Here is a 9,456-nt window from a genome sequence, read left to right as displayed (position 1 = left end):
TACTTTGCTCATGAATCTGCAATTTAAACAGGCCTCAGGGGCGCCTGGGTGGCTCAGTCGTTAAGCGTCTGCCTTCGGCTCAGGTCATGATCCCAGGGTCCTGGGATCGAGCCCCGCGTCGGGCTCTCTGCTCCGCGGGAAGCCTGCTTCTCCCTCTCCCATTCCCCCTGCTTGTGTTCCCTCTCTCGCTGTGTCTCTCTCTGTCAAATAAATAAATAAAATCTTTAAAAAAAATAAAATAAAATAAACAGGCCTCAGAGAAGATAGTTTGTCTCTGCTCCACTTAGTATCAACTGGGGTGGTTCAAAGGCTGGGGACTGAAATTAAATAAAGGCTCATTCACTAACACATCCGGTGGCTGATGCAGTCAGATGAAACCTTGGCTGGTTTCACATAGCTAGCTTCTGTATGTGGCCTAGGCTTCCTTACACTATGGTGGCTAGGTTCCAAAGGTAAGCATTTTTTTTTATTATTATTATTTTATGTTAATCACCATACATTACGTCATTAGTTTTTGATGTAGTGTTCCATGATTCGTTGTTTGCGTATAACATCTAGTGCTCCATGCAGAACGTGCCCTCCTTAATACCCATCACCAGGCTAACCCATCCCCCCACCCCCCTCCTCTCTAGAACCCTCAGTTTGTTTCTCAGAGTCCATAGTCTCTCATGGTTCGTCTCCCGAGAGAGCCAGCCAGAAACAGTACCACCTTTTATGACCTAGCCTTATCAGTCATACAGTATCAGCTCCTCCACATTCCATTAATCAGTTCGAAGGCCAGCCCAGGTTCAAGAGGAGAGGAAATAAACTCAGTTTCTAAGTGGCATGGTTCTAGAAGAACATGTACGACTACAAATATTGTTGAAACCAATTTTGAAAAATACTATATGCTACAGTCCACCTTCTGGTCACAGCAGTTCACATCCCTCCACATGCAAAAATATATATACTTGTTCCCTCCCCCAATACCCACAACTATCAGGCTCAGGCTTGAGGTCCAGGTATGGATTAACTTCTTGGGTACAGTTCCTTAAATATAGCCCCTTGAGTACAGTTCCTCTTGATCTGAAGAACTATAAACAAAAAAGATAAGTTATCTTGCTCCACAAACGTGAATACACAATAATGGAGCAGGCATAGGCCCATTAAAAGTTTAAGACCCAGCTGGGCATATGCTGCTAGTTCCTCAACTAAGGAATGAACCATGTGACTCATGTCTCCCCATTCTGGGCTGTAGGTTTCATGGTAATTAGCTATGTTCTTGGCATGCTTCTTGATTGTACAACTTTGAGATCCAAAGGCCTTTTTTTCATTTTGTATTATCTTTGTGCCTTTCAGTCTAAATTGATATAATCCTTTTAAAAACTACGTGGATCATGAGAATGAGAAAACAAGCCACAGGGGCGCCTGGGTGGCTCAGTCGTTAAGTGTCTGCCTTCAGCTCAGGTCGTGATCCCAGGGTCCTGGGATCGAGCCCCACATCGGGCTCCCTGCTCAGCGGGAGGCCTGCTTCTCCCTCTCCCAGTCCCCCTGCTTGTGTTCCCTCTCTCGCTGTGTCTCTCTCTGTCAAATAAATAAAATCTTTAAAAAAAAGAAAAAGAAAAAAGAAAACAAGCCACAGACTCAGAGAAAATATTTGCAAAGACTCATCTGATAAAGGACTATTACCTAAAATACACAAAGAATTCTTAAAACTCAACCGTAAGACAATGAACAACCAGATTAAAAACTGGGCAAAAGATCTGCATAAAGACCTACCAAAGAAGATATACAGATGGCAAATAAGCATATAAAAAGATGCTAAACATCATATGTTACTAGGAAAATGCACCTACTCTGCACCTACTAGAATGGCCAAAATCCAGAAAACTAACAACACTGAATGCTGGTGAGGATATGAAGTAACAGGACATCTCATTCATTGCTGGTGGAAATGGAAAATGGTACAGAAACTTTGGAAGACAATTTGGCAGTTTCTTACAAAACTAAACATACTCTTATAATACAATACAGCCATCACACTCCTTGGTATTAACCTAAAAGGCTTGAAAATTTATATCCACACAAAAACCACCCTGGGAACAACCAAGAGGTCCTTCAGTAGGTGAATGGATAAACCATGCAGACAATAGAGTATTACTCAGTGTTTAAAAGAAATGAGCTATCAAACCATGGAAAGACAGGGAAGAGCTTTAAATGCATATTATTACTAAGTGAAAGAAGCCAATCTGACAAGGCTATTAATACTGTATGACTACAACTGTATGACACTCTAAAAAAGGCAAAACTATGCAAAGAGTAAAGATTAGTTTGTCAGGGGCTGGGGGGAGGACTGGATGAATAAGCAGAGCTTAGAAGATTTTTAGGGCAGTAAGAATATTCTGTATGATACTGTAATGGTGGATATATGTCATTATACACTTGTCCAAGCCCACAGAACATACACCAAGAGTGAATCCTATTGTAAACTATGGGCCAGGAGTGATAAAGATGTGTCAATGCAGGCTCACTGATTTTAACAAATGTACCATACCAGTGTATGAGAGGGACAAAGAATATGGGAACTCTGTGCTTTCTGCTCGATTTTGTTCTGAACCTAAAACTGCTCTAAAAAGTCTTTTTTTTAAAACTGTATGGATTTCTTATGAATCAATTCATAATCCACTCCATTAGACAAAAGCCACACCCATAAATTTCAAAATAACTCCTTGAGCTTCCTATAAGGTCCTGAGGGACAGTGCTCTTAAAATTCTTAGAGAACCTTTTGTTTAATAAAGAAGATCTATGAAGCACTGCAGGTCCTCAGGTCCTTAAAGAGAATACTGTCTTTGTGAAGCATGACATTAAGTTTCCTAAGGCCTCAAAAAAGAGTTTTATAATCATTCCCTTGGCTTCATTGTTAAATGACAATACTCTAGATTTGATCTCTTTCTGACAATACTCTAGATTTGATCTCTTTTCATTAGACTTTTCTTTTTTCTTTTTTTCTAAGTTTTTTTTTTTTCCCATTAGACTTTTCTTAATTTGAGAATTGTCTGCCATCTGGAGAAACTAGAAAAGAGAGTTTTATTTTTGAACTCAGTAAGTTCTAGTTCCTTTATATTTAACAATTCTCTCCTTAGTTTATCTTTCTTACTCCAATCAGACTACTTTAACAAAATGCCAGAGTGGCTTATAAACAACGAAAATTTATTTCTCACAGTTCCAGAGGCTAGAAGCCCAAGATCAGGGTGCCAAAATGGTTGGGTTCTGGTGAAGACCCTCTCTTACATTGCAAACTGCCAAACTGTCACTGTATTCTCTCATGGTGGAAGGGGCTTGTCAGCTTTGTGGGGTCTCTTTTATAAAAGCACTACTCCCATTTATGAGGGCTCCAGCCTCATGACCCTAAGCACCTCCCCAAAGGCCCCAACTGCTAATATCATCACATGGGCATTAAGATTTAACCTAAGAATTTTGGAGGACACAACCATTCATACCATAATACTCTCTTCTATCATATTTTACTATAAGCAGCAAGAAACAGCCAGAAAATACCCCCTGGAAATACCTTTATCATGCAATTCATTGCCATCATGCAAACCATTTCCTATTTTCCACATTACCATAGGTGACAATGTTGCTGAACTTTCTGCTATTACATATCAAGGATCTTTTCACTAACTTCAAATTATATTTTTTCACTTTCCTTTAAGCCTTCACTGACTTCCTCAAGGGCTATCAGGTTTCCACCAACAATCTTTTCAAAACCCTCCCATCTTCCGCCCACTGTCTAGTCCTAGTTTGGTTTCAGCTACTGCTATATTTTTAGGTTTCTGTTACATGGCACCCCACTTCCAAATACCAGAATTATTTCAGTTTCTATAACTGCATAATGAATTACCCCAAAATTTAGGGGTTTAAAAGAATATTATTTATTTTGCTCAAGAATCTGCAATTTGGGCAGGGCTTTCTGCTCCACTCAAAGGAGATATAAACAACAACAAAAAATTATAGACGCTTATAACAGATGTCAGTGTATATATGAGGGGCACAAAGGATTAGTGGTTAATTCCATCTGGGAAATCACAGAAAAAGTAACCCTGAGCCAAAGTTGGGTGCTGACATGAAGAGGAGAAGTAATATCAAACAGGGGATCATATACAAAAAAACTGCAAGTGTATTGATATAAATAAGTCCATTGAGGAAAGAGAACAGAAAGGAAAGAACTAGTAAGAGGTGAGGCTAAAAAGGAAGGCTGGGAACAGACAATGTTTTTATAGGAGTAAGCAAGAGGCCTGGAATCAAATCAGCTCTAACACTACCAGAAGCTACACCATGCAGAGTAGCTGCTACTGGGAACTATTGGGAACTGTGAAGAACTGCAGCTGCTAAAGAAAGGCCCCTAAGTTATAAGAAAGAATGCCAGGAAGTGCTGTCATGGAGAGAGGTTGTCAAAAGATACCACTTTAGTGGTACCTGATAGAAAAGCTACCAGGAAGAAAAGCAAGAAATGTCTTCAGCTGAACAGCCACAAGGTCAGGCTGGAGTTCCCTATGCATTCTGTATCTCTAATTCAAACACCCACCTTCTGCTTAAAGAGAAAGAAGGCTGCTCCCACTATCTACTTAATACGCAGAGGTAGTAGTGACTATGAGAATTTCAATACAACTTCTCTCCAAAAAGTCAACAGAAACTCAGTGAGGCCTACAGTTATTTATACAGACTGGATTATTCTCTCAGGTTCATGATGAAAAGCATAAACCTGGAAAAGAAGGTGGTATTTCTCTCTCCCTCTGTCTCTCCATGTATGCACATCAATCTCTCTTTAACCTATTAGATTTCTTTTTTTTTAATAGGAACTCTGTGCTATTTTATTTTTTTCATAACCACACATTAATAGCTTACTTCAAAGCCACCAGAAGCCAACAGCATGAACCTTATACTAAATCCTGGCTGTCTAGTACATGTTTTCTCTTAAAAGTGAAGTTTTTATTTGGCAGTGGCACTTTTTGGAATAGAAGTGAGAACAACATTTAAGAAAAGATTATTACTCTATAAAATAAACACTATCTTAGTGAGCCTTCCTTTCCAGACAGATACAAAAACTAACTGCACTCCCTGTGCCTAAAGGAGTCATGATAGCAACAGAAGATCCTGTCAGTTCTTATAGCTCAAGTGGACAAGAATTATACTGGAAACTTCAAATAGAATCACTGGTGCAACAACTGTAGCCACTAAGATAAGGATTTCAAGTAGATATGTATAGAGAATGGAAGCAGGAAAAATTGTCTCACGTTAAACTGACAAACCAGAGCACTACTCCCCATAACCTAAACCTCACTTATACTTAAAAACAAGCTTGTACAAAACTTACATAGAATCTAATCAGATAAAAAAAATTTCTTTTTTTTTTAAGATCTGGATTCAGGCAGCTCTCGCAGAAGTTGCTGGATCTCTATTTTACTGTTTCAATACAGATATGACTCAGTTATTTATCTGTGTTTTTCTGATTTCTGCTCCTGTAACCAACAGCCTTATTGATGTACTTCTGTTAAAAAAAAAAAAAAAAATCACCCTCAACAAAGTAGAGATAGAGTACATAGCTCAACATCATAAAGGCCATATACGAAAGACCCACAGCTCCACAGCTAACATCACCCTCAACGGGGGCAAACCTGAGAGTTTTTCCTCTATGGTCAGGAACAAGACAGGGATGTCCACTCTCACCATTACTATTTAACATATACTAGAAGTCCTAGCCTCATCAATCAGATAACAATAAAAGGCATCCGAATCAGCAAGGAAGAAGTCAAACTTTCACTATTCACAGATGACATGATACTCTATATAGAAAATCCAGAAGATTCCACCAAAAAATTGATAGAACTGATACACGAATTTAGCAGAGTCACAGGATATAAAATCGATGTACAGAAATCTGTTGCATTTCTATACACCATTAATGAAGCAGCAGAAAATGAAATCAAGGAATCAATCCCATTTACAATTTCACCAAAAAACAGTAAGATACCTAGAAATAAACCTAACTAGAGAGGTAAAAGATTTGTACTCTGAAAACTACAGAACGCTTATGAAAGAAATTGGACACAAAAAAATGGGAAATAATTCCACGTTCATGGACTGGAAGAACAAACATTGTTTTGTTTTGTTTTTAAGATTTTATTTACTTATTTGACAGAGATAGACACAGCGAGAGAAGGAACACAAGTAAGGGGAGTGAGAGAGGGAGAAGCAGGCTTCCTGCTGAGCAGGGAGCCTGATGCAGGACTTGATCCCAGGACCCTGGGACCACAACCTGAGCCGAAGGCAGACACTTAATGACTGAGCCATCCAAGCGCCCCAGAACAAACATTGTTAAAATTTCTAAACTACCCAAAGCAATCAAACCTTTAATGCAATCCCTATCAAAATACCACCAGCATTTTTCTCAGAGCTACGACAAACAATCCTAAAATTTGTACAGAACCACAAAAGACCCTGAATAGCCAAAGCAATCTTGAAAAACAAAACTGGAGGCATCACAATTCCGGACTTCAAGCTCTATTACAAAGCTGTAGTAATCAAGACAGTATGGTACTGGCACAAACACAGACACATAGATCAATGAACAGAATAGAGAACCGAGAAATGGACCCACAACTATATGGCCAACTCATCTTCCACAAAGCAGGAAAGAATATCCAATGGAAAAAAGACAGTCTCTTCAACAAATGGTGTTGAGAAAAGTGGACAGCAACATGCAGAAGAATGAATCTAGACCACTTTCTTACACAATACACAAAAATAAATTCAAAATAGAAGAAAGACCGGATGCCTGGGTGGCTCAGTTGGTTAAGCGTCTGCCTTTGGCTCAGGTCACAATCCCAGGGTCCTGGAATCAAGTCCCACATCAGGCTCCTTGCTCGTGGGGAGACTGCTTCTCTCTGCCTGCCACTCCCCCTGCTTGTGCTCTCTACCTCTGACAAAAAAAATAAAATCTTTTTTTTTTTTAAAGATTTTATTTATTTATTTGAGACAGAGAGAATGAGAGAGAGAGAGAGCACATGAGAGGGGGGAGGGTCAGAGGGAGAATCGGGCTCCCTGCTCGGCAGGGAGCCCGATGCGGAACTCCATCCAGGGACTCCAGGATCATGACCTGAGCCGAAGGCAGTCGCTTAACCAACTGAGCCACCCAGGCGCCCAATAAAATCTTTTTTTAAAAAAATGGATGAAAGACCTAAATGTGAGACAGGGAGCCATTAAAATCCTAGAGGAGAACACAGGCAACAACTTCTTTGACTTAGCCAAAGCAACTTCTTACTAGAACTAAAAGGCAGCCTATGGAATGGGAGAAAATATTTGCAAGTGCAAATATCTGATAAAGGTTAGTATCTAAAATCTATAATGAACTTATCAAACTCAACACCCAGAAAACAAATAATCCAGTTAAGAAATGGGCAGAAGACATCTCCAAAGAAGACATCCAGATGGCTAACAGACACATGAAAAAATGCTCTCAACATCACTCATCATCAGGGAAATAAAAATCAAAACCACAATGAGATACCACCTCACACCTGTTAGAATGGCTAAAATTAACAACACAGGAAACAACAGGTGTTGGCGAGGATACAGAGAAAGGGGAACCCTCTTACACTGTTGGTAGGAATGCAAATGGGTGCAGCCACTCAGGAGAACAGTTTGGAGGTTCCTCTAAAAGTTAAACATAGAATTATCTTAGGACCCAGCAACTGTACTACTAGATATTTACCCAAAGGATACAAAACTATGGATTTGAATGGGCACATGCACCCTGATGTTTATAGCAGCATTAACAACAATAGCCAAATTATGGAAAGAGTCCAAATGTCCATCAACTGATGAACTGATAAAGAAGACGTGCTCTCTCTCTATATATGTGTGTGTGTGTGTATGTGTGTATACATATATAATGGAATATTACTTAGCCATCCAAAAGAATGAAATCCTGCCATTTGCAATGGTGTGGATGAAGTTAGAGAGTATTATACTAAGCAAAGTAAGTCAGTCAGAAAAAGACAAATACCATATGATTTCATTTCTATGAGGAATTTAGGAACAAAACAGATGAACATAGGGGAAGGGAATTAAAAAAGAGAGGGAAGCAAACCATAAGAGACTCTTAATTACAGGGGCACCTGGGTGGCTCAATCGTTAAGCGCCTGCCTTCAGCTCGGGTCATGATCCCAGGGTCCTGGGATCGAGCCTCGCATCGGGCTCCCTGCTCCGCGGGAAGCCTCCTTCTCCCTCTCGCACTCCCCCTGCTTGTGTTCCCTCTCTCGCTGTGTCTCTGTCAAATAAATAAATAAAATATTCAAAAAAAAAAAGACTTAATTACAGAGAACAAACCGAGGGTTACTGGAGGGGAGGGGGGAGGGGGGATGGGCTAAATGCATGAGAGCACTTGTTGTGTTGCGCACTGGGTATTGCATGTAGGTGATGAATCACTAAATTCTACTCCTAAAACCAATATTACACTATATGTTAACTAACTAGAATTTAAATAAAAATATGAAAAAAAAAAAAAAAGAAAGAAAGAATCTCATGGACCAGCAACTAGGTCAGGGCCCCTATGAGGGCAGTGCCTTCATGGCTGCATCTCGTAGGCTCCTGACCTGGCTACAGCTGCAGTGAGGAACACTGGATCCAACAATCACCAAGCAGCTGTAAATGAGTTGGCAGTTATATGAAATGCACAGAGCCACCATATACCAGGAACTGCCTAGAACTGCTTCCATGGCAGAGACCGTAACCATAACAAGTTCTACACAAACAGAGCAGTATCCCTCTTTAGAATTTCCAGGCACTAATATATTCTCTTCTCAGCTCTAAGACCTCAGCCCCAAATCAGAGGGAACAGGAAAGTCCCACTTACCAACTTACTGCATTAGTGTCCTCTGAAATTTACATTAAATTATCTTTTAATTATTTATGTAGTAGTTCTATTTAACAGCCTTTTTAAAATGGAAATCTTTGGATAAAATCTTGTAGACTGCTGGGCAGCACAAATCCTTATATTCTTTTGATGTACGCAGTAGTTTCTTTACCCCAAAATTGTCCCTGGAAAAATCCTAATACACCTAAAAGGACTCACATTCCACTCCAAAATAAATAAGCAAAAAGTTCCCCATTCTATCCAAAAGAAAATAAACGAAGATATTTTTCCTTTGTTCAGCTAAAAACCTTTTGAAGGTCTTCTAGCTGCAACAGAGCTACAATAGTTACCATTTGGACTAGATGATTAGAATCTTGCATAATCTGTTCTCAGGAGTGAACAAATATATTTTGGTTATTGACAAAAGGACAGACAAGCAGAAAAATAAAAGCAATTGTGTTTGGCTAGTGGTCTGGGTAGGAGGAGGTTGGGAGAAAAAGGAGAACATTGCAAACTACAGCATTAGACACCTACTACAAAGCACACTCTCCATCACCCAG

At 39.7% G+C, this 9,456-nt stretch overlaps 1 protein-coding gene across 10 annotated transcripts in view; it reads right to left on the bottom strand.

Annotated features, from left to right (window-relative positions):
* Positions 1 to 9,456, bottom strand: part of LOC123861542 (uncharacterized) — a 1,204,655-nt gene that overhangs the window by 1,169,421 nt on the left and 25,778 nt on the right. For 3 of the 10 annotated variants that reach the window (XR_010405153.1, XR_010405152.1, XR_008508112.2), the window contains one exon: positions 4 to 200. The exons of the other annotated variants lie outside the window; for them this stretch is intronic. The gene's annotated coding sequence lies outside the window, so the exon portion shown is untranslated. The remainder of the gene's footprint in view (positions 1 to 3; positions 201 to 9,456) is intronic. 10 annotated transcript variants of the gene reach the window in all.

Source organism: Mirounga angustirostris, unplaced genomic scaffold, assembly GCF_029215605.1.
Source record: "Mirounga angustirostris isolate CCGP_5_RB_7025 unplaced genomic scaffold, mMirAng1.0.hap1 SCAF_9, whole genome shotgun sequence".
Taxonomy (NCBI): Eukaryota; Metazoa; Chordata; class Mammalia; order Carnivora; family Phocidae; genus Mirounga; species Mirounga angustirostris.
This window is presented reverse-complemented; position numbering and strand designations above follow the sequence as displayed.